Here is a 24,881-nt window from a genome sequence, read left to right as displayed (position 1 = left end):
TCTCCGGTGGGGACAGCCGGCGGGAGAAGAAGGCACAGGGGTGGAGCTTGTGGTCGGAGGGAGAACGCTGAGAGCGGACCGCGCCCACTCCGGTGTCAGAAGCGTCAGCCTCCACCACGAACTGGAAAGCGGGATCTGGTTGTACAAGGATGGGCGCGGATCCGAAACGCTTCTTGAGATCCCGAAATGCGGTCTCGGCCTCCGGAGTCCACGAGAAAGGGCTCTTGGTAGAGGTCAGGGCTGTGAGGGGTGCTGCGACTTGGATGTAGCCTCGAATAAACCGTCGGTAAAAATTGGTGAATCCCAAGAACTGCTGCTATCTCTTGCGGGTTGAGGGGGAGGGCCACTCGGCCACCGCAGAGACCTTGGAGGGATCCATCCTTATCTTACATTACAGATTTAACATTACATTTTGTCTTTACGAAGGTCGTCTCATATCTAGCTGGGGTGAGTGTTGAAAGTAAGAATTCTAGTGTTTGGCATTTCAATTGGTTGTACTAACTTTAACCCTAGTACCTGCAGTGTTGGTTTTTGCTGTGTTGTTGTTGATAGTAAGGTCGTTGAGTGTAGTTTCGGTCACAAGGTGTGAACAATAGGCTTGATTGACTGGGCAGAGCTAATTGCATTTCAATTGGTTGTACTAACTTTAACCCTAGTACCTGCAGTGTTGGTTTTTGCTGTGTTGTTGTTGATAGTAAGGTCGTTGAGTGTAGTTTCGGTCACAAGGTGTGAACAATAGGCTTGATTGACTGGGCGGAGCTAAGGCTGCCTGAGCTACCATGTGCATTTAAAGGCTAAGTGTTAGCAGCGTCAGCTTTAGCGTCAGGACCCAGCAAACGAAGACCCGGGAAACAAAGACCAAGGGAGTCTCTCTGTGGGAGTCAAGACCCGGGAAACAAAGACCAAGGGAGTCTCTCTGTGGGAGTCAAGACCCGGGAAACAAAGACCAAGGGAGTCTCTCTGTGGGAGTCAAGACCCGGGAAACAAAGACCAAGGGAGTCTCTCTGTGGGAGTCAAGACCCGGGAAACAAAGACCAAGGGAGTCTCTCTGTGGGAGTCAAGACCCGGGAAACAAAGACCAAGGGAGTCTCTCTGTGGGAGTCCCTCAAGGAAGACCTTAGAGGCCACGGTATAGTAGCTATGTGTCGTAATTCAATTATCGTTAGAATCTCTACTCATAGACGACGCCGCAATAGATCCTCTGCTCGGCGTCGCAACCCATCCAATCTATGCCATTTACCCACCCTCGCCATCACTGACCTTGAAGTGATGGGAGGACTCTGGAATTGCCAGTCAGCGGTCAAAAAGGCAGACTCTATTTCGGCCTACGCGTCCCTCAATACCCTCCATTTCCTGGCCCTGACAGAGACTTGGATCACTCCAGAGAACTCTGTCACTCCTGCTGCCCTTTCCACTGTTTACTCTTTCTCACACACCCCTAGACCTTCGGGGCGAGGAGGAGGGACTGGACTCCTCATCTCTCCGTTGTGGACCTATCAGGTCCTTCCACTAGAAAACTTGGCCGGATCTGCATTTGAACTCCACGCTGTCACTGTCACCCTTCCTATTAATCTCTTCATTTTGGTAATCTACCGTCCCCCTGGTCCCCTTCGTGACTTCTATGACGAAATGGATGCCCTTCTCAGCTGCTTTCCTGAAAATGGCACACCACTCGTTATACTTGGCGACTTTAACATCCTGCCAGAGAAGTTGTACTCACCTGAATTAACCAACTTTTTTGCCACCTTTGACTTAACACTATCCCCTTCTCCTCCCACACACAGGGCAGGGAACCAGCTTGACCTGATATTCACAAGGTCCTGTGGCACCTCTGCTCTCTCTGTTACCCCACTCCCCGTGTCTGACCATCATTTTGTTGCTTTTTCACTCCCCTTAAAGTCCTCTCCCCCCCTCCTTTCTAGTCCCCACATTGTCACCACCCGCCGCAACCTCAAAATTCTCTCTCCCTCTACGTTTGCCTCAACTGTTCTGTCTTCACTACCTTATATTGAACAATTCTCTCAACTATCCACAGAGGATTCCTCTGACACCCTGCTATCCTCCCTCTCCTCCTCTTTGGACTCCCTCTGTCCCTTCCACTCCAGACCGGCACGATCTTCACCCCCCCCCTCCTTGGCTGTCTGAATCTCTGCGGACCCATAGAGCAGAGTTGCGGGCAGCTGAGAGGAAATGCAAGAAATCAGACTGTCCTAATGATCTATCTCACTATCTCCTTCTTCTCTCAGGTTTCACCTCCACTGTGTCAACAGCCAAATCTGCCTTCTACCGGACCAAAATTACCTCCTCCGCCTCAAACCCCAGGAAACTGTTTTCCTTGTTCTCTTCCCTCCTCAACCCTCCCTCCCCGCCTCCTCCTTCCTGCCTCACTGCTGATGACTTTGTTACCTACTTTACCCAGAAAGTAAAGGACATTAGCTCCTCTTTTATCACTGCCACCATCCTCCCTCCCCCGACCCCCACCTCTGTCTTTACCTAATTCATCCCTCTCACCTCAGTTGAGGTCAACAGAATTATAACATCTAACCATGCCACCACCTGCCCCCTTGACACTATCCCTTCCTCCCTCCTCCAGGCTGTGTCAAACGACATCCTGCTATTTCTAACCGCACTTATTAACTCCTCCCTCACTTCTGGCATTGTACCAACGTCTTTCAAGACTGCCAGAATAAAGCCTCTCCTCAAAAAACCAACGCTTGATACCACTGACATCCAGAAATACAGACCGGTATCTCTTCTTTCATTCCTCTCTAAAACATTGGAACGTGCCGTCGCTAACCAACTGTCCTCCTATCTCTCATCTAGCAACCTGCTTGACCCTCACCAGTCAAGCTTCAAAAAAGCACATTCCACTGAGACGGCTCTCCTCGCGGTGACTGAGTCCCTCCGGGCGGCCAGAGCCTCGTCCCTCTCATCGGTTCTCATTCTCCTTGACTTGTCTGCAGCATTTGACACTGAACCACCAGATCCTCCTCGCCACTCTCGCCGAGCTTGGCATAGCTGAATCTGCCCTTTCCTGGTTCACGTCCTACCTGATGAATCACACTTATCAGGTAACATGGAATGGCTCCTTGTCCAAACCTTGCACGCTTGATACAGGTGTCCCTCAAGGCTCGGTGCTGGGGCCTCTTCTGTTCTCCCTCTAAACCAGATCTCTGGGCTCTGTAATTACATCCCACGGCTTTTCCTATCACTGCTATGCTGACGACACTCAGCAATTTCTCTCCTTTCCCTCATCTGACAAAGCCCTGATTGCAACACGCATATCTGAATGTCTGGCAGAAGTCAACACCTGGACAACTGCCCATCACCTGAGGCTTAACCTCAACAAGACTGAGCTCCTCCTAATACCAGGGAAAGAATGCCCACACATGGACTTACTGGTCACTGTTGAGAACATCACTGTATCTCCTTCTCCAACTGCCAAAAACCTTGGTGTAGTGTTGGACAATCAGTTGTGCTGCACCGCAAACATAACTGCGGTGGCCCGGTCCTGCAGATTTGCACTTCACAACATCCGCAGGATCCGGCCCTTCCTCACAAGGGAAGCAGCTCAGCTTCTAGTCCAATCACTGGTCATCTCCCGCCTCGACTACTGCAACTCGCTCCTGGCTGGACTCCCTGCCTCTGCGATTAAACCCTTGCAGCGCATCCAGAATGCGGCAGCACGCCTCGTGTTCAACCTACCAAAGTTCTCACATGTAACCCCTCTTCCGAGACCTCCAATGGCTCCCTGTAATAGCTCGCATCAGATTCAAGATGATGGTACTGGCATACAAGGCAGTCGATGGAACTGCCCCTGCCTACCTCCAAGCATTAGTAAAGCCACACACCCAAGCTCGATCCCTCCGCTCAACTACCTCAGCTGGACGTCTGGTACCGCCATCGCTAAGAGCAAGCAAAGGTCGATCAGCAAAGTCACAACTTTTCTCTGTTTTGGGACCTCAGTGGTGGAACGAGCTCCCTACCGATGTCAGGACCGCAAAGCCGCTCACCAGCTTCCGCAAAAGACTCAAAACTCACCTGTTCAGAGTTCATCTCGAAACCAATGCACAGCCACCATTGAATGTTGTACGTCCTGGCACTTGTACATTGCACTTATTCAAGGTACTTAATTGTGTATCATCTACAGTAGCTGCTATCGCTGCTTTACACAGGGAATGGATTAGCCTAGCGATTGTAATACTTGCACTTGGTTCTATGAATGTCTTTACTGTACCGACAGCGATATATTGTTTCACTTCTTATGACAAATGTACTTATTGTAACAAATGCACTTATTGTAAGTCGCTTTGGATAAAAGCGTCTGCTAAATGCCCTAAATGTAAATGTAAATATATTCATAAATATTTATAAGTAGCCTAGTCTAGATAGTCCTTCTGGCAAGAAAATAAACAGTTTAAAAACATACCCTGTTTACCACCTCAAGTAAATTAACCTATCCTATCCGCAGTCAGATCTGTGTGTGTGTGTGTGTGTGTGTGTGTGTGTGTGTGTGTGTGTGTGTGTGTGTGTGTGGTCTGTCTCACTTGTATTCATTTTACTCTGAAATAACTTGAATGGAACTTTAGATGTTTGGCGATAAGCAGCACAGCAGTCAGGTAGCTATTTAAACCTATCATATACCGCATATTTTGTTTATTTAGGTAAAGCAATACGAAACAAATTGCACAATGAAGCATACAAATAAATTTGGAGCGAGCTATGTGCACGCATTTTACTTTTCCTTCTGGGCTAAGCCCCAGATGTTTATGAAACCTAGAAATCCCCACCCAAATCTACCCCCTTGAATAGAGGCAATAAAAATACAGAACGATATGCGAGACAGAGAGACGGAAGAAAAGGATTAGAGGGGAGAAGGAGAAGAGAGAAGGAGTAGTATTTAGTGACCAGAACTGTATGGAGTGTGTCTGTCTGTCTGTCTGTCTGTCTGTGCGTGCGTGCGTGCGTGCGTGCGTGCGTTTGTGTGTATCTATATAGTTTTTATCTATATTAAGTTCATCTTTTGTGTGTGGCTATTTAGTGTGTTTATCTTTATTGTGTGTATCTATATGGTGTGTATTCATGGTGTGTGTGTATCTGTATGGTGTCTACCTATTGTCTGTGTGTGTATATATATGGTTTGTATCTATCGTGTGTGTGTGCATATGGTTTGTATCTATATGTTGTGCGTATAGATATTGTGTGTGAATCTATATGTGTGTGTCTGTATGGTGTGTGTGTGTGTGTGTGTGTGTGTGTGTGTGTGTGTGTGTGTGTGTGTAGTGTACCACATGAAGTCGGACGGCTGGTTGAAGGTGTGTAAGGAGGACGTTTCAGAGCTGATCCACAGATACAGGAAGGACATGTTCTGACCTCCGACATCCCACCTGGAGCCCCATGTGACATGTGTGGTGGTTGGCATTGACTCCAGTTTTACCAGTGAATGAGTCTCTCTGGTCTCTTTGATGAAGGCTTCCTTCTCACTCCTCACGGTATCTCGCAGAGCTTGCAGAGAGCAGATGTTCTCGTGTGGAAACATCGCCCTCTGCTGTCCACATCCGCTCACTACACACACAGGGACGCAAGATCACACATGACTTCCTTTTCACCAGCTTGACATCAAACAGTAGTAACACACATACACACACACACACACACACACACACACTCACGCACACTCATGCACACAGTAAGGTGAATTGAATGAAGACTTTCTTTGTTTTGAAGTATGAATCTTAATCATTCAAATCAGACTCATCCCTTTAATTAAAATGAGGGAGGTCGTTTAAGATCAAATACCGAGCTGAAATAGACTCTCACTGTTACCAAGGTGACCAGAGGGCGCCGAACCTGCGTTGAGTTTTACTAATTAGCTCACCTGCCGCAGCTCGCACGGCAAGTGGTTTTCTTAATTTGTTAATTGGTTGCATCTGGTGCGTTTCACTTAAAAGGGAACCGAACAGTACGTTGGTGTCCTCCACTGTTGGCAGTGTAGCGTCTCCCAAATGCGGTATGTTGTTGTGTTCCCAGAAACCAGAATGTGTGTGTAAAGTTCTGTTGAGCTCTGTTGTGACTGATTTGTCATCTCTTCCTGTTTCACAGGTTAAACACTTTTTGAAGTAAAGAGGAGCATCTCATCTGGACCTGATGTGAGTAGAAATGTGTAGCAAAGCACAACTGCGTTGACTTGTATGTTGAATATAAATCACTGACAATGTGTGAAGGAAATCGGGAATTGTGGTGGTTTAACTCTCATTTGAAATTTAAATAATGATTCTACCTGAAAGTAACATTTAAGAGACTATACATTCAAACTTGTCAAAGTAAGAAGTAAAATCACTCTTGACTAATGACAGTCAAATAATAAGTATAACTTATATTAAAAAGCTGGATTAGTTAATTATCTAAATCATTATTTAAAAGTTGGATGATCCCAAAAGCCCTGAATTTGTATTGTCATTCATTTAATGGACATCGTTGAACTGTGGGACAGTGCCTAAATTTGGGGACAAGTATCCAAGCTTAACCATGAAGATGACCTGCGACATGTAAGTCATTAGTTTCTCATTACTCTTGGGCATATTGATGTATTTTAGCTTCCTGGTGAGTTAACCCGTTAGCTGAAGGTTGATCTGAGTATTAATGATGTTTTATGGGTTCATGGGTTACTTAGGCGTTTGGTTTATGTTGGTTTTAATGGTTTGTTAAAAAGGTTACAGGTTCTAAGTTATTGTTGTAAGCTGGAGTAATGGGTTGGGTTCTGATGTCTTCAGACTTCTTTCCAGCTACTCTCCTGAGCTCTGCATCTTCATCACATGAGTGTTGCTTTACTGATGAGGGTGTGGTCTGAGTGAGCAGAGGTGCATACTGGGATACAGAGCTGTCTGAAGTCTACAGGTCTGTAGACACGCCCCCTCAGGGGAGACCGAGTGTTTGAGAAACTGTCGTGTCAGTTACATGAACTAGAATGTTCTTTAAGATGGAGACAGGGATTCAGAAGGAGAAACACCAGGGGGAGATGAGGGGGCTCCTCATCTCAACGACTAAAACACAACTTCAGTCTGACACAGAGAACCATGAAACACATTCAACAGTCCCCTCCAGGCATCGTGACTCCTCAGGAACAGCTTCATTTCCAAGAAGTTCTTATTCGGGGTCATTCCAAGATGGATCCTGCTCCTCAAGAGCCACCCCCCTCCACTGGGTGGTCTTCTGAACAGATGACCTCCTTCCTGTCCTCAGGCTGACTGAAGCTGCACTGTTTGCATCTGTGAAGGCCCCTCATTCAGGAAACCACTGGACTACAAAGACATGACTTCAGAGACGTTGAATCAACCTGGGACACATTTTGGAGACACCAAGCATAATCCATCACCAATATGTGACGCCACTGAAGAATGTTGTACATTATTTACATCTCTGGAGACATTGATTGATCTGTTCTGGGTGTCCTGGCAAGAGAGCTGGGGTGGATGATGGAATGTTATTTGGCATGAGGTTTTTACCCTGCATGAGTGTTTGGCCTTTTATGGCTCAGTGGTGTGTGTGGGTTTGACATGAGATGGATGATATTTGAGCATTGTGTGTGTGTGTGTGTGTCCCTCCCACACCTGGCATGTGGTTCTATGTGTGTGTCCTGGGTTCTACTCGTGTGTCTCCATGCGGTTCTATGTGTGTGTCCTGGGTTCTACTTGTGTGTCTCCTGCTTGCTTTGACAGTGATAATGTTCATACAGGGGTCTATGTGGTTGGCTTGGGATATTGGAATGGTCAACTAAATCATACCTGATGGACGGCCACACGTTTGCTTGAGGCCTCCATTAGACATGAAGAGCCCGGAGCGACGCTCCGGAGCGATATCCAACACACTGGGCAGGAAGGAGAGGATCCAAATCAAGTGTAAAAGGATGTGAGTGGCGTGTTCAGATCACTGACTTCAAACTAGGACTACACCGATCAGGATCAATGGAGGATGGCACCTAAAGGCGTTCCACAAGGAGAGTCTGAAGTTGGAAAGGGACCTCAATGGATATTCAAGATGACCTTCAGACCTGTAGTGAGGCGGCTCTTCCTACCTGGCTGGATTGATGGAGAGCCCTGTGGATCTTGTCTGGCTCTCAGTTGCACGTCTTCTCAGGCTGAACTGTTTGTTTCGTACAGGACTAGCTGAACGATTGGTTCCCTTAAATCAGAATCAATGTGGGAACTCCAAGTAGTGCACTCTTCAAGCTGAAGTTGTACTCTTCAGCTGAGGAGGTAAGGAAACCTTCACTGGGGCTTCATGGTGTATGGAGGAGAACGTTTCATGGTACTCTGATGAAGACCGTTGTTGTGTTTCACTGGCTGAGAGGAACCCTCACATCTTCCTCTTAGCCTTTCTCCTTTGAGAATCCTGGCGCCATCTTGAAGGATATTACAGCTCATGTAACTGATGTCATGACAGCTTCTCAAACACTTGGTTTCTGCTGAGGGGCGTGTCCATAGAACTGAAGACTTCAGACAGCACTGTATCCCAGCATACATCTCTGCTCACTCAGACCACACCCTCATGAGTAGGATGCAACACTGACAATGGAGATGTAGAGCTTTATAAGTAACGAGGGAGCAGACAAAGGTGATTTGAACACAATGGCATGTCAAGTCTGTAAATCTTTAAACCGTGAAGATGGTTGGATAGTTCAGGAATTGAGCTTCATTTTAATATGGGCAGTCCTTTCGCTCAAACGCCCACTTCTCACTGGACCTGTACATGTGTTAGCTGGCTGGCATGATTTGCTGTTGGTGATGAGGCGGTCAGGGTGACGTTGCAGGGCTATGGTCGTCTCTCTGTTAGCTCACTGTTTAGATTTACTCTGTATGGTTTGTACCCTAAATAATCTAGATAATTGTTGATTGTAAAATGTAGACACGGTTTTGTATTGAATGATTCCATTGTTTTTAGGCAAGGATCTGAGGTTTAAAGTTGTTGTGGGTAGTACATGGTAGTTCTTCGTATGTTTTTGAGTGATATAACTTGTACACACTGGGTGCATAATAATGTAAAGGTACACTGAATAGTATTAATGACCAACAGCAACAAACGGATCACATCAAGGTAAGTCTGTTGGCTGTGTTTTAATGAAGACCATCGCTGGACTTCAGGATCTTCCTCCGTTCAGCTCAAGGTGAGGCGCTGGTTCTGTTTTTTCTTTGGTTGGTTCCGGCCGGAATGTTCGGATTCCAGTCGGACGGTTTGTGCTTCCTGCCGTGGAAGGTTCTGAGTGCGGTCACTTGATTTAGCCTCAATGGTTAGCATAGAACGTTGTAGTCTTGACAACCATAAGAACCCACCTGGCAGTTAGTTGGACGTGAATCCCCTGAGGGTATCTGGCGGAATGTTCTGGATTTTATTTGCGTAACCTCGAGCCGTTGCCAATGGAAACTATTTTTCAGTCACTTTCCATTGGGAATTGTTGCCCCTTATCTTAAACAACTTTAAGTTTGATATTAAATATATACTGACACGTACATATGTTAATTTCCGACGGTTGCGCCGTACTTTTAACCACGTTGTTGGGACTCTCGCTGCCTACAAAACGGCTTTCTTTCTGACCATCAGTGAAGGCTGAAAATCATTCCAAGGTGGAAGACGATTTGGCATTTCTTCAACGGAACCCTGCACCTGAATATGGCTGAGTATATTTGATTTGATATCGATACTGCTTAGTGTTCTTTGTTACTTCAGCTTTTGTACGTTCTAAATATCTGCCACAGAAGTTAAACCCTACCCAATATAATGACTTTAAACAATGACTTTGGTACTGAGTTACCAACCGGATAATATCAAAGCTAATATAATGGCTGTCTTTCCCACATGTTACAGTAGAAGAAACTCTAGAACTGTACAAGGTCTAAAATTTAACATGTAGTTTGTCCCAAGGTGTCTGCCTCCTCACCCAGAGCCAGACCTCCACCTCCTCACCCAGAGCCAGACCTCCACCTCCTCACCCAGAGCCAGACCTCCACCTCCTGTCAGAAGTCCTCCAGAACAGGTCAGTGCTCTGGTGTGTGAGTAGAGTCTTCTCAGGTCAGTTTCAATGCATGGGCTGAACCACTCCTTTAAACTTGTGGACTGCTCTGTCTTCATTCCCAAAACGGGATGCTCATGTCTGGTCTCTCCAGTCTTTTCTAGCCTTGAGTTATAAAATAATGGTTAAATTATTTGTGTAACTCGGTTTCGGAAGAGTCAAATGAGTTTATTGTTGGGCAAATGCTAATGTAAACCTGCTGCTGTAGCTGAAAGGCGAGGCTGAGAGTTGTATGTCAATGAGGATGGAATTCTCTTTAGGAAAGCAGGAGATAATCAACAGCTTATCCTCCCAAAAGAGCATCATCAAACAGTCTTCCACGAGCTTCACAGAGAAATGGGACATCTCGGGGTCGAGAGAACTTTGAACCTGATCCAAGATCGATTCTACTGGGCCCGTATGTACTCTGACATAGAACACTTTGTCACACAAGAGTGTGAGTGTCTCAAGGCAAAGCGACCTCACAAAGCAACCAGGGCTCCCATGACAACCATTGTCACAACATGCCCAGGTGAGCTTGTATGCATTGACTTTTTACACTTAGAGACATGCAAACAGGGGTTTGAATACATTCTTATTGTGATTGATCATTTCACTGGTTTCGCCCAAGCCTACGCCACGAAAAATAAGTCTGCTAAAACTGTTGTTGACAAACTATTCAATGACTTTGCACTCCGCGTCGGATTCCCAGAGAGAATTCACCACGACATGGGGCGAGAGTTTGACAACCAGCTGATGGACCAACTACAGATGAGCTGTGACGTACGGGGATCCCACACAACATGTTACCACCCCCAAGGCAACGGGAAGTGTGAGCGGTTCAATAGAACTACTTTATCCATGCTCCGCACCCTCACAAGTGAACAGAAGACTGACTGGAAGAGCTCATTGACAAAACTGGTGCACGCGTACAACTGCACCCGCAGTGGGGTCACAGGGTTCTCTCCCTACTATTTGCTCTACGGAAGATCACCTCGCTTGCCTGTAGACCTGCTTTTCAACCTACAGCCCAGAGAGGCAAAAGAGACTTACACTGAGTATGTACAGAACTGGCAAAACCGAATGCGACAAGCCTATGAGATCTCCTCCAAAACAGCGGTCCGAGAAGCTCTACGAGGAAAGAGGCTATGACAAAAGAGCACATGGAGCCGACCTACAGCCTGGTGGACGGGTGCTTGTGCGTAACCTGTCAGAGAGGGACGGCCCTGGTAAGCTGCGGTCCTATTGGGAAACTAAAGTGCATGTGGTGGTGAAGAGAAGGAGCAGTGACAGCCCGGTGTATGAAGTAGCACCAGACGGAGGAGGTAAGAGCCGTGTGTTGCACAGAAACCTCCTACTCCCATGTTTCAGTCTGCCCTTGGGGAAACCAGAACCTGCCCCTGCAACACAAGAGAGGAAAATACGGACACGGACAAGAACAAGACAACGACAAATCAACGAATCAGAGGAGAACTCAGACAGTGAAAGCAGTGATGAAGTGGAGCTGGTGTGCCGTTTCCCAGACGACCAAGAACTAAGTCAGAGAGCTGCAGACTTTAATCCAGAGGCAGAGCCATTTGCACCAGCTCTGACGATGCAAGACGGAGCACCAGATCTGGAAGATGCAACGGTTGCTCAAGAGGACACAGACTGACGACAGAGGCATCGCAGCTGATGGAGACGGTGAGAACGACGCAGAGCCTGGGGAAGGTCTACAAGAGTCATCAGAGGAAGATGATCCTGATCCTCCTCCAGTGACCAGCTACCCGCAGCGAGACAGGTACCGCCCCCGAATGCTGACCTACAACGCCTTGGGTGAGCCGACGTGGGTGGAAGCAGGTGCAGAGAGCCTGCATGTCGTGAGTATGTCCCCAGCCTGCAACTCACCGGTCATGTGGCGACCGAGGGCATCACTAGACATTGAGGTAACAGGTTGAACTCACATTACACAAACATTACTCAAACTCAGAGAAAATGGACTCTGAAAAGTAGAATGGTGAAATTCCATGGACTGTGAAGAAGAGACAATTCCAGGAGAACATATTGAACTGATACTGTACAAACGAAGAGACTGGTAACAGACTAAAATAACTGAGGCCGATATGAGTTCTGTTACATATGAGAGTTGATCTGATTGTGGGGTCCAGAGTACAGTAACTGATGTATAATGGTATAGGTCTAAATGGGTCAGATACTTTTGATAAATGAGTACTAATTGAATTGAATGTCAAGTACCACTTTAAAATAAGTAATACCATGTTTTCAGTGAGAAAATTCAATGTGTTGTGAAAAGGTACACTTTGGGTATCTGAAATGTCTGGAGACATTTATTATTAGGGGGGAGAGTGTGGCATACAGAGCCAACAGTGGGTTAATATACCTACATTATTATTATTATTATTATTATTTACATGTTTAATATGATTTCCATTTAGTACAGCTCATGTTCAGAGTGTGGTAATAATTGTCTGTGTGTTTATGGTGAGAAAAGAGTGGTTTATTGTCTGAAAAATGTAGTTTCCTAGCAGTATGCAGTACCTAACTCCGATCGCTACACGGTGTGTTCATGAATAAGGAAGTCACGCGTGAATCTGTTCAGTGAATGAGAACACACACTTGAGTCGGAAGTTAATAGGTGTGTGTGGCGAACTGTGGTGATAAAATACCTATTTTTGCTCTTTGCAGGTAAGAAGGGAGAGTTAGAACTGTGTAACGAGTGGGTGAATGTGTTATGTGCTGGTTTATTATCCCGTTCGGACGTTATGTATTGTTGTTATAGACGTTACTCAGCCAATGTACCGTACGGAAAACGGCTAGCCTGTAGTTAGCACTGGTAGCGTAGTAACCACGAGCAACAGGAAAACTATGAGCCGGTCAGCCCGGACTCCTCGTGTAGTTCATAAATAAATACATAAATAGGTTAAAATAGATACATGATGAAACTGGTTAAGAATAGTGATACAGCAGTCACATGATTTATTGTTTTGAATGTTGGTACTGATGTTCATGATTTTTCTGTGTTAAAACAGTGAATCTGTTCAGTGAATGAGAACACACACTTGAGTCTGAAGTTAATAGGTGTGTGTGGCGAACTGTGGTGATAAAATACCTATTTTTGCTCTTTGCAGAACAAAATAAACAACTTTCAAATTAAATGTGTAGTCGAGGGTCGCTTCACTCTGCACCACGCTACACTTCTACTGGCCTTTCATGAAAAAGGAGATTGAAGATTACATAACCAGAAGATGCCCTTGCATAAAGCAAAAGACACCAGCCACACATGAAAGAGCACCCATGGGGAGTATCACATCTAACTCGCCCCTTGAACTCGTGTGTATCGACTTCCTCCACTTAGAAGCCTGTCGTGGTGGATGTGAGTACATATTGGTCGTGATAGACCACTTCACCAGGTTGGCACAAGCCTACCCCACTCGCAACAAGGCGGGCAAGACAGCTGCTGACAGACTCTTCAACGACTTCATTCCCAGATTTGGATATCCCACTAAGCTTCACCACGACCAGGGTCGAGAATTTGAGAACGAACTGTTCAAATCACTCAGGCAGTTATCTAGTGTTGGCCACTCAAGAACCTCCCCCTATCACCCCCAAGGCAACCCTGCCGAGAGACTACGTTACATTGCACGTTGCTGCAAATGTTACGGACCCTAGGAGAGAAAGAAAAGGAAAATTGGAAAGACCACCTACCTCACGTGCTACATGCCTACAACTCCACAAAACATGAGGGCACAGGTTTCTCCCCTTACTACTTAATGTATGGCCGTCATCCCCGCCTCCCTGTTGATCTCCTCTTTGGTCTAATAGCCGAAAAATGGGCAGGAAAGATGATTGAGGCTTATCGAATAGCAAACGCAAACAGCCAACAGTCAAGCGCCAAAGGGAAAGCCCACTATGATAAAAAGAGCAAAGGTCTGACTCTTCAAGCTGGAGACCGAGTCCTGGTACGTAACCTCAATGAGAGAGGTGGGCCGGGTAAGCTCAGGCCATATTGGGAGAAGATAATCTACATTGTGAGGGAGCAGGTTGGGGATAACCCTGTCTACAGAATAAGCCCAGAGACAGAAAAACAGTGAAAGTGAGCAGGACAGGAATCAGTCTCAACAGGACATGGGTCAGGCTCAGTGTAACACTGAACAAGAGGAACCTCAAGTGACTCACCAAGAGGAGTATGCCCCAGAACCGCAGCCTGAACCCCAAGTCGCGCTTAGACAATCAGTAAGAGAAAGGAGACCTGGCTACGTGTTCACATACCCCTCCCTTGGCCAGCCTGCCTACCAGTTACGTCCCACTGTGAACGCAGTTGACATTCAACCAATCCATTATGGCCACATGTTCTACCCCTATCCCTATGCCCATGCTTTGCAACCCCCATCGATTATCCCTCCATATCTATACTCACTGACTCATTGCTTTTAAACATTGGGGAGATACTTACACTAAGTTTTGAAGGTGTAGAGTTTTGAAGAATTCAAATCAGGTGTCAGGAGCCACTTCTTTTTGTTGGGGAGTGTGTGGTACACTCAAAACCAGACCACTATTTAAGATGTGATTTTGAAAGAGTTTATATGTAAAATCTGTGATCATTAATTTATATTTTTGAGTACTATATTTGTTGTGGGGACCGGGAGTAAGTATTTGTTGTGAGACAAAGCGTTAGTACTGGGAAACGGAAGGGCGGAACCAAAGTGGGTTATAGTCCGGAATTCTATGGTTGACGGGCACTTCCGGTTCCTCGCCAGACGGATTTCGGAAAAGGGGAACAAAGCTTTGTTGCTTCATCCGGTACTTACGTCTACCTGCTTTTCAGGTTTGTACACCGTGAAAATCACACAAATAACTATTTTCATGAATCAGAAAATTTTAGAACAGATTTGATAAACTTTGTGTTGAGTTGAAGTCTGTCATGTCGAGTTAACTTTTGAAAAGTCCTTTGTTTGTTTCGCGCCAAACGGCGTTAGTGTAAAATGGCAGTTGGCCCGTTCGCATGGTATATTTTTGTGGAAACACACACACTGCAGACTAGTATGTTTATGTTTACTTTGGCCCTGAACACCTGACGTACATGTTTAAGAATATATTTAATGTGTTTAAGAGTTAGATGACGTTACGATAGGATATCTTAGAGGTAGACTATAAGAAAAGTGTTTATGTTTTATAATTAAATGTCTAGTCGGTCTGTTAGGCAGACAAGTCATCCATTGTATTTCAGGCAGTGGTTTATGGTAAATTCTCTAGGTGCTGTTTATTGTCTTATTGTGGTTTAAAGCCAAAGTATGTTTATTTATATTATAGGAACAAAACTGTATTAAATTGCACTGAGAGATAGCTCAAAACAACCAGCGAATAAGCTGAAACGGGCACTTCAACTTTAATGTGGATTTTGATAAAAAGGAGTTCTGTATTGATTTTGAGGTGAACTAAGAGTGGAGAGAAACGGTACATGTGAGCCTCACCTTTTTTTTATTGTACTTTTGATGTTCATTTCTAACAAGGAACCTACTAAGGGACAATTGGCATTTGAACATGCACTTTAGCCAGGGAATAGTTTATATTTATATGTGATATATGTGGTATTTGGGATAATTGTTAATTAAAGAGACGGATTTCGGAAAAGGGGAACAAAGCTTCGTTGCTTCATTCCGGTACTAACGTCTACCTGCTTTTCAGGAAAATCCGCTCTCAAACAATCTATTTGTTACTTCCCGTCCTGGCCACTTGGGACCGGTAACATCAGCAAGCCAGTCACCATACAGAGTGACTCCAGTCAGACCGGGTTGGGCTGCTGCCTGCTTCAGGGGGGGCAGCCGGTTGCGTTCGCCTCCCGAGCGCTAAGCCAGATGGAGCAAAACTATGCGCAGATCGAGAAGGAGTGCCTGAGCATCGTATTCGCTTGTCAACGCTTCCACTACTACCTATATGGGAGGGGCGATGTGACTGCAGAGACCGACCACCGCCCGCTAGTGTCAATCTTCTCTAAGCCCCTTCTCAGTGCACCAAAGCGCCTGCAGAGCATGCTCCTTACACTGCAGAACTACTGCCTCACAGTGGTGTACAAGCCAGGCCCTGAAATGTACATAAGTGACACGCTCAGCAGGGCCCCCACCCCACCACAGAGAATGGACATTCAGTACAGACGTGAAATGGTCTGCAGCATGCAGCAGGAGCAGTGTGATGCAGCAGCCATTCAGCAAGCAGACTACCTCAACGTCATTTGCCAACGCCTCGCAAAGATACGGAAACACACAGAGGAGGATGTGTGTCTTCAAACACTCAAGTCGGTCATGCTGGGCGGATGGCCAGAACACAAAGAGGAGAGCCCCATGGCCATCAGAGATTACTGGGCCATCAGAGATTAAATAAGCGCACAGGACGGTGTGCTTTTTAGGAGCCAGCGAGTCATCATTCCAAAATCTATGCGCCCCGAGATGCTGAGACGGATCCACTACAACCACGTGGGGGGTGAGGCTTGTTTCAGGCAGGCCCGCGATACTCTCTACTGGCCAAACATGCAGGGAGAAATCAAAGACTATGTGCAACAGTGTTCAGTGTGTAATGAGTATGCACATGAGCAACAGAAGGAGGCTATGATGTCACACCCACTCCCCACACGTCCCTGGCAGCTGTTGAGCATGGACCTTTTCAGCTACGCAAGGCAGGATTTCCTGCTCATGGTGGATCATTATTCTGACTTCTGGGAGACTGATCTACTTCCAGACCTGTCAGCTGGTACGGCCATCAGAAGGTGCAAGGCGCAGTTTGCAAGGTACGGCATCCCTGACCGGGTCATTTCAGACTGTGGAGGTCGGTTTGACTGTGGAGAGTTTCGGGCGTTTGCGAGGGAGTGGGGCTTCGAACATGTCATATCCTCCCCGAGACACCCAAAGGCTAACGGCAAGGCAGAGTCTGCAGTGAAGATTGCAAAGGGCTTATGCAGAAAAGCAGACCGTGCCGACGAGGACCCCTGGAAGGCTTTTCTGCACTGGAGGAACACGCCCACTGAGGGCATGCATTGCAGCCCAGCACAGCGACTGATGTCACGGAGGCTGAGAACTCTTCTCCCTGTGGCTGACCAGCTGCTAGAGCCTCAGGTCACCACTGGGGTTACAGACAAGCTGAGAGTGAAGCGTCAGGCAGCGAAGCTGACTTACGACAGATCTGCGAGGGATCTGCCGGAGCAGAACGTCGGCCAGCCCATCAGGATGAAACCACTCCCGGGTGACAGGACGGGCCGATGGAGGAGAGGTATATGCTTGCAGCAGGTGGGACCGCGGTCCTATCTCGTCAACGTGGAGGGAACCGCGTATCGTCGCAACAGGATCAATCTCCGCCAGCAGAGGTTTCCCCTCCACAGCCAGCAGCTCACGAAGAACGGCCACCTGAGCAGCCTGTGGACGCGGGTGCAGCTGACGGGGGCAATGCAGAGGAAGTCGTCAGCAGCCCTGCGACGTCTCCAAGGTTATCAGCCCTGAGGTCACGCCATCTCCCTCACGGGCTGTGTCCACATCATGCGGTGCGTTACAGGGCCGGGCCTTCTCCCGGAGCGGGAGGCATATTAAGCCTCCGGACAGACTTGACCTTTAGGTCATACACTGAGCTGAGACTGACACGCGCTCGCACACGCACACACGCAGGCACACACGCACACACACATGCGGGACAGTGGATTATTGTTTCAAAGAAAAAAGAAAAAGAAAAGATGGTCACTTCGAATGTTCTTATTCGGTGGTTTTGTGCATGCTTTGATACTGCTATTTTGTGGTTATAGTTCTGCAAAGTTCCTGGTTCCTATTGACTTACTGTCTCGTCTTGATACACTTTCTATTGCACTATTTTGATATGTGGATATGAGCACTAATGTTCTAAAGACTGATACTATCCATGTTATTGTTTGGTGTTGTGTTATACTAAAGGAAGGGAGATGTTGTAGGGTAGCCGACAGCTCCCTCTAGTGGGCTTGTGTGTATATGGACTTGGGCAGTCGTCACGCGTCAGTCCTGTTAACTCGTTCAATATATATTACTATGAGACACAGCCCGACTCCGTGTATTCTTCTATGCACCTTCACTTGCAACATTGACCTCCTCCGTGACGCTGACATCCTCTCTCTCCGCTGCTTCTGGAACACACTCCCTTGCATAGTGTCCCTGTTTTCTACATTTGTGACATTTGAATTCTGGGCATTCTCTGAAGATGTGTCCCGGTTTTATACATAGTCTGCAAACTTTTATCTGCCTGTCATGGATCACGCGGAAGTACTCTCCCCCCACTAGTGTTTCAAACTTGGTTGAGTAGGGTAGCGATTTCACTGTTTCAATGAACCGCACTTTTAAGAACCTGGTTCCATCGGCAATGTACGTTCCTGGCCACATTCTTCTTTTAATCGGCGATATTGCCTTAACTCCCCATTCTGCGAGCTTTGCAAGAATGACACCATCTTCAATATACATTGGCAAGTTTAAGAAAAATACAACCAGTTCATCATTTCTAATTTATTTTGCCATTACCGTGCTCTTCTTTATTCTAATCCCATCTAACAGCTTATCCTTCCCTTCAACATCGGGCATTGTAATGTCGTATTTTTTGGGCATTTTAAAACGGCATCCATTCACCACCCCGCACGTTTTTTTTACCTCACTTAACAGTTCCATCATAGTCACCATCTCATCTCCGATGATCTCTACCGCCAAGGTAAGCTCCTTCTCAAATTTCTTTTCTTTTCTTTGAAGAAATTCCGAGGTATTTTTACTGTTGTCCGCGTTCTTTCTCGTCGTTGCACTTCCTATGGCTGCGTTGGTTGCCGGTATCTGCACCATGCCGTTGCCCGCGTTCCTTCTCGTAGTTTGTGTCTTTCCTTGGTTATTCTTTGTTGTTTGGTTCTTCATGCTGTCCTCCGTGTTCTGTCTCATTGTATTTGACGGTCCGCTGTCAGTTGCCTTTGTATCCGTCCAACTCCTCTCCACTCGCTCTCTCTCATCCATTGTTTCACTCGTACAGACAAACAAACAAAAATAAAGACGTTCCCCCGAACAGCAAGCTGCTGGGGGAAACAAGACTAAACACACAAAAAATCTTACTCACTCACTAACTATCACTCCAACACAAAAAAAAAGTCTTCCTGCTCTCTCCACCTGCTCTCTCTGCTAATTTGCTTCCTGGTTGCACACCTGAACGGGATCAGACGAGATCGGGCGTGTTCAGGGTGGTATGGCCGTAAGCGAGTATTGCCGCATCCAAAGTAGCTTTTAAACAGCAGGAGTACATAAGAACTGAGAGCGCTGCCGTGGCCAGAGACGGGACTTGTACAGAAACAATGATTAGATCCATAATGAAGGAAAGCAATGAATGAATACTTTATTCCGGACTCAAAGTACCATATCAAAACGCAATGCAATACACTGCGTGTGCGGTTGAGTGATCTTTTGAAGAAATGTAGCGTTGCAACACCTGGGATAGACTGCAATGGATCACTGTCGATGCAGCTCTCTGCTGCTCCCTGCTGCCAGAGTCACAACAGTGTCTGCATGTTTCTCAAATAGAGTTTGGAGAGACGTTGTCAGTGTCTGTATGTTGCTTAAATTCTCCCAAACAGTGGGCGCTAAAGATCAGGGCATGGCAGGCCATTGCAGCCAATGAGCTCGAGTTGAAAAATAAATATGCTTACAGCACCTGGTATTCCCAGGCGGTCACCCATCCAAGTACTAACCAGGCCCGACCCTGCTTAGTGTAACCCAGGTTAACTGACATAAAGAAATGGAAAGTTGATAATATATTTATAAATAATATATATATATTATAATATTATAATAATATAGTGATATATGATATGATGTATGTATGTATATATATATATTTAGTGTAATACCCCTTTTTGCAAGTGCAGCCGTAGTCAACCAATCAGAGCGAAGTAGCATCACTTGCGAGTGATTGGGCGAGCGAGTGGAAGAGAGAGAGGAACGAGTACGAGGCAGTTTTTCTGCGGGGAAAAACTAGTGACACAGACAGAAAGCGAAGTAGATAGAGAATAGAATAGAATAAAGAGTTAAAAAAGGATAGAGAAAAGAGGAAACAAAGCAAGGTTTTGGGGAGCATTGGGCCTCACTTTTCGTTTTGTTTTTTGGATTGTTTCACGGGACTCTTGTTATTCGTTGGAGGACTCGGCCAGGTGTTTTTTATGAGGAGGAGATCGTGTGGTGGAACCGAGAAAATAACAAGATGGCGAGCTACCTGTAAAAGACATCTTCGAGCCGTAGCATTTCATTCTGCAGGACCACCCTCCTGTCCACCATAATGCTGGTGTAGTTTATTTTTCTACATATTTGATTTATTCTTTTTTTTGGTTTATATGGTTTATATGCCGAAATGTGTATTTGTGATATCTCTGCTGTATGGATTCACCATTTTATTTCTACATAAATGAACCACAGTTCAAGGTTACTTATCAGTCTTGGTGTGTCATAATTCATTTAATCACATACTGCTCCTAAAAAAAAAACCTAGAATCTAGCCCTAGTTACATGTAAATATATGCAGTGCTACACTTGGAACAGAGAAGGGTCCCAAAGGCATGGAAGCCGTCCATTATTGTTCCAGTGGCAAAGAGCAACACTACAAAAGGTTTAAATGACTTCAGACCAGTGGCACTGACCTCACTGGTCATGAAGTCATTTAAAAAGATTGTGAAGTCTCTTTTGTTGTTAAGGGTGGGTGAGGACCTGGACCCAAGGCAATTTGTATACAGGGCTAGAAGAGGGGTGGAGGATGCCCAGATGACACTACTAAATCTCCTGTACAGTCATCTAGATGGTCCGGGCACACACACCAGGGTTTGTTTTTTTTTGATTTTTCTTCTGCTTTTAATACTATCCAGCCACATGTTTTAGTCAGTAGACTACTATCAGAATTTAATCTTGAGAGTAATCTTGTGAGCTGGATTATGGATTTCTTAACTAACAGAACACAACGAGTAAAGGTAAATGGTCTCTCGGAAAGGCGTGTCTCTTCCACTGGCTCTCCCCAGGGTTGTGTACTTTCCACTCTACTGTATATCCTCTACACTAATGACTGTAGAAGTCAGCATATTAATAGACACATCCTGAAATTTGCTGATGACAGTTATTGTTAGTTTACAGCATAAACATGAATCTCAACATGGGCCAGTGGTTGAGTTTGTCAGTTGGTGTGACAAGTCTTTTCTTCAGCTTAACATCTCAAAGACAAAAAATATGGCCATTGATTTTAGAAGAAACCAATCTTGTTCTCCACCACCTACATACATAAATGGAAACTGCATGCTGCCCCCGCATGAATATGCAGACTTTGGCTGATTATGCCTTGAATTATGCGATCGCATAATCGCGTTTTTCTGGAAGGGCCTGGATACTATTTGCAAGAAGGGGCAACAACGATTTTACTTCCTTCGGAAGCTTAACTCCTTCAATGTCGATAAGGTTATATTGTCTTTATTTTATAAATCTTTTATAGAATCTGTTCTCACTTTTTCTTTTTTTGCCTGGTATGGGGGCATCAGCCTTAGGGACAAAAACAACCTCAGCCATATTGTAAGTTGATTGGCTGTCCACAAGTATCCTTGCTGAACATTTATGAGAAGCAGGTTACTCAGAAAGCAATGGCTATGTTGCACTGTAAAAATCACCCCCTTCATTGTTCATTTAAAGCCCTTCCCTCAAACCGGCGACTAAGAGTCCCTCTTTCTAAGTCCAATAGGACAAAGAACTCTTTTATCCCTAGCGCAATTTGTTTGCTCAATTTGCACAATTCTTTGCACATACCTGTAAATGTATTTGAATCTGATGACTAGATAAGTGTGTTTTAACTTATATTTTTAACTTATATTAGCCCGTATCTCTTTGTCATGTGTCCTTGTGTATATTGTGTTTTTTATGTGTACCTGACTGCACAACCCGCACAGACGTTAATCTATTGAATCGTGTCCCAGAGCACGATTGTCCGACTTTATTCGTGCTACACAGAACGAAATGTAAACCAACGCATTCTGAATGGGAGCGTTTCTCCGATGTTTCCGTGCTACACAGAACGAAATGTAAACCAATGCATTTTATATGGGAGCGTTTTTCAGAAGAGAGAGAGAGTGTGCGCCAGAGGTGGGGTAAGTCACTCATGTGCAAGTCACAAGCAAGTCCCAAGTCACTGTGGTGAGAATCAAGCAAGCCACAAGTCAAGTCATTGCTCAGGTCAAGCAAGTCACAAGTCAAGTCATACAAAAATCTGATGATCTAACCCAGTTTCCACATTTAAAAATCGGTAAAGAGAGTGGTTCATAAGTTGAGTTTTATCTAAACAACATAACAATGTCTTCACATTAACAATAACTCAAACTATTGCAAAACCTTCCAAAACAATTATGTGAACAGTTTGAAAATGTTTTTATGATCATTGCCTCCAACCTATGAACAGAATCAAATAGAACCTCTAGGTGGCCGAGAACAGTTCAAGTCAACCAGTCAATCTCCCTACATGTTGTAGAATATTATTTGCAACACATGGCATCAGAAATGAAAAAAATGGGGGGTTCCGGTAAGATGGCGGACGGGTAAGACGCTTAGTTTTGAGCTCGCCCAGGTCGGTCAAATAAACCCACTGAAACTCAACAACTCGACATACAAATGTAATAAAGCGGGTTATGGGTGGACGTCGAGGCCGTAGAAATACCAAAAACTCGAACAAAACTCAGGAAAACAGTGCGTTGGAAGAGATTGAACAAAACCAAATGGAACACGAGGGTGACGCAACGGGGAAAATGGACCAAGCTAAAACACTGAGAGAAGGACTTGCTAGCATCGGTAAGGATATAAGAGAGCTCAAGCAACAATTCCACAACGAACTGAAAACATTCAAGGACGAGCTTAAAAGTGAAATTAAAAATGAAATAAAGCAAGAAATCGCCTATCTCAGACAGGATATTGACCACAAGCTCACGGAAAACAATGAGGAATTACAGGAGCAAAAAACTGACATAACCGAAGCACAGGCCCGCATAGCAGAGCTGGAAGAATGTAACGCAGGGGCGAGCGACATGCTCGCTAAGGTGATGAAGCAGACACGTCAGATGCAGGACAAACTGACAGATCTAGAAGCGAGATCACGGAGGAACAATGTGAGGATTTTTGGCCTGCCCGAGGACACAGAAGGAGCCTCTGTCGCCGAATACCTGGGCAAGTTGCTAAAAAAGGAGCTGAAGTTACCCGACGGAACCAATCTGCAAATTCAGCGAGCACACAGAGCTCTCACACGAAAACCGTATCCAGGCGGCACTCCGAGATCAATAGTAGTTAATTTCCTTCAGTTTGAAACCAAGGAGATGGTCCTACAGAAAGTCTGGGAGAAGAAGGGGCTACAGGTGGGCGACAAAAGAATACATTTTGACCACGACTACCCCACTGAGATTGTGCAAAAACGAAAAACATATCTAAATATCAAGAAGATCCTGAAAGAAAGAGCCATCCGTTTCCAAACCCCATTCACGAAAAAAAGAATCCATTGGAACAATGGTGTGCGGACCTACGACAGCGCGCGGGAGGCAGCGGAGGACCTGACAGCCAGGGGAATACCTGTGGACGTGCCGGGTGATGACGCGGAGCCTGCGGAGGAGTGGAACCGAGGTGAACGGGGATGGAAACGAGCAGGACGCCCGAGAGCGATGACGGATGCGGCGGCACAACGAGCGAAGGAAAAGTTGCAAGGTTTCCAGCGGAGAGCCGACAATTAATGCCCCAGACAGAGTGGAAGATAGCAGCGCTGCAAGGTAACACGCACGGCTTCATTTAATTGAGTTCATTAATGTATGAAAACGCCGACAGGGCGAGGGAGAGCCATCAATGTTGGACAGTTCTAGGCTGGGGGTATTGCCGTTTTACGGATATGGCTCCGGGTCTAGGGATGAGCCCTCACAGGAGAGGATTTCTCATCCACCCACCAACAGGGACTTGGGGGAGAGGAGAGGAATGACCCCCATTTGGAAGTTCGATAATGTTCATATTGTTCTTATTTCTGTTTATGTTCACGTTCATGTAAGTTTTAGCTGCTTGGGAAAATATGTACACACATTACTGAAGCAATATGGTAAGTCATGAATTAAAGATAATGTCTTTAAATGTAAATGGTCTAAATTCGCCTAAGAAAAGAGGACTGGTCTTGACAAAATTGAAAAAAGAAAAACAACATGTTATTTTTTTACAGGAGACCCACCTGTGCCAAGCAGAACACGAGAAATTTAAGAAATTAGGCTATAAAAATTCATACTACAGTACATATAAACAAAGTCGTAAAAGAGGAGTTATAATATTAATTCCAAATTCAACTACATTTCTTTCTGAGAAGGTAATTAAGGATAAAGAGGGAAGATATGTAATAGTGAAGGGCAAACTAGACACGGAGACTGTAACGTTGATAAATGTATATGCTCCTCCAGAAAGCAATAAGCAATTCTTTAAAACACTATTTAATGTCATAGCGACGGAATCAGAAGGAGTTTTAATTTGTGGGGGGGATTTCAACATAACCATGAACCAATGTCTGGATACAACAAGTTTGAAAGGGAGCAAAAAACTGAAATCAAAATTTGTAAAGATATCCTTGGAAGAGATGGGAATGATGGACATATGGAGGAACCTCAATCCTCTTGAAAGGGATTTCACACATTATTCGGCAACGCACAATGTGCACACAAGAATTGATTATTTTTTTATAAATAAAGTTGACGGATACAGAGTAACCGAGTGTATCATTGGGGGGGCAGATATATCAGATCATAATACCCTGTTTCTAAAATTACATCTTA

Source organism: Pollachius pollachius (genome assembly GCF_949987615.1).
Source record: "Pollachius pollachius genome assembly, chromosome: 1".
Classification (NCBI taxonomy): domain Eukaryota; kingdom Metazoa; phylum Chordata; class Actinopteri; order Gadiformes; family Gadidae; genus Pollachius; species Pollachius pollachius.
The sequence above is the reverse complement of the archived record's forward strand: the minus strand, read 5'-3'. Positions refer to the sequence as shown.